Genomic DNA, 1,917 nt, shown 5'->3' on the forward strand with positions numbered 1-1,917 from the left:
GGAAGACAATTTCTCGAGATTTTTTTTGTCGGTTAGAGGAACACTCCCATTATTATTATTAGAATTATACAGATTAGTTTCATGATTCCCATTACGAACAATATGTTGAGACAGAATTTTAACAAACTCCAAGAGATTTTTTGGTGCACGACTGTTCACCAACTAGCGAATGCATTTGGCGATTTTTGCGCTATACAAACCCGTTGCTTACTTCGGGTATCGGGTTCGATTCTCGGTATATTCGTGGTAATATTTCTACTTTACTGAAAGTGCTCTCGATGCTACTGAACATATCGTGCCATTTTGTTTACCACTCAGATATAAATGTTGACACGAATAACTTCAACTAATAATTGTGGAAGCGCACCGGCTTTATACAAATGCAGCAAATTTCCATAAACAGTCTTCTTGCAGATGCCAAAAAGAGGAATATTGTACAGCATTTCCAAAACTATTCAAATATCTAAAGCAACGCTTCTCTTTTCTATTAAAACTCCACCTGGGAAAACTTTAAGTTTATCCGCTTTCATTGCCGTGTTTCCATATGAACAGTTTCTAAACAAAATAAGGTAAGTAAAGTTTTTATTGTAACCAAGATGAGTAAAGAAAAAAATGATTTTGGAGAATTTAAATGATACATATGAAAAACAAACTTCTCGGAATCCAAAACTAAATTCACTCGCGATTTCAAGGGCACACCACCCAATACGGAAGCAACGTTCACGACACAACTGTCATTTTCAATATTTCACGCATGCTGCGACGCAGCAAAGCTGGTTTGCCCTTTAAAAGGCTAGTAGATTTCTCGCTTAACTTTTCAAAAGGACGTAAGTAACATTTTTTTCGTGAATTAATTTGAACAGCGCAATCAACAGAAAAACATGAAAGCTTTTGATTGCAGTACTCAAATTTATTCATGAAAAAAATGTTACTTAGGTCCTTTTGAAAAGTATAGCGAGATTTATATTTGGATTCCTCCATGAATCCTAAAAAATAAACATAAATCTAATTCACTTAAAAAAAAACTTATAATATTACTTAAAATATTACAACTTTGTTATTCGCTTTCTTAAAATATTTAATTCCCTTACACCACTTTGCTTTCAAACCTCCTATATAGATCTTGCCATTCCTCAACCCCGCTATCAGGCAATCATAAATTTGTGGCGAAACCGCGAAGTTTACTCCCCACTCTTTCAGCGATGCGCTTCACAATCTGTTCCTTGCCAAGCGTGTTTTTTTTCCTATTTTAAATGCATCTACCACTCTAGCATCCTCGTAGCTTCCACCTCCCTTCAAGCGATTCCAGTCTTTGAGTTATAGCAATAGTTCCACAACATGAACCTAACCGCACATCGCTGAGGTATACAACTTTTTATGCGCATTCATTCTTCGGCACTGTGGGACTGGCACCAAAAAATAAATACTAACCAAGGGAACCGTTCCACTTTCCATATCATTGTAAAAAAAATTCTCAGCTCTAATTCCAAAAAAAACATGCGCGCTCACCGCTAAGAAAACACAAAAATGGGAAACATGTTCATATCCTTTTTACTTCTCTGCTTTTAATAAGGTGAACATATGAGCTATGAGATGAAGAACAGGAACAGTAATCCTGCATTGCGGATAAACAAGTTTTCGTATCGGATGCCAATTTGAAAATTTTCCTGGATCTATTTCTCAATATTTGACTCGCGTTCAATGTGATCGAACGCGCACTACGCGGGGATCGTTCTGAATTGCATTTCCGTTGCCCTATCGCTCACTCCACGTAAATGCATTATGGAATAACTTTCCCAACGGACGACGAGAACGATCCGGATCTGGAAAAGGTGGGAAAGTTTGCACTTTCTTCGTTTTTATACTCATCCCTATCATGGGTCTGCCATCGTGGATTTGCTGCTGCGGATGTCTAAG

This window comes from Armigeres subalbatus, chromosome 2 (genome assembly GCF_024139115.2).
Source record: "Armigeres subalbatus isolate Guangzhou_Male chromosome 2, GZ_Asu_2, whole genome shotgun sequence".
Classification (NCBI taxonomy): domain Eukaryota; kingdom Metazoa; phylum Arthropoda; class Insecta; order Diptera; family Culicidae; genus Armigeres; species Armigeres subalbatus.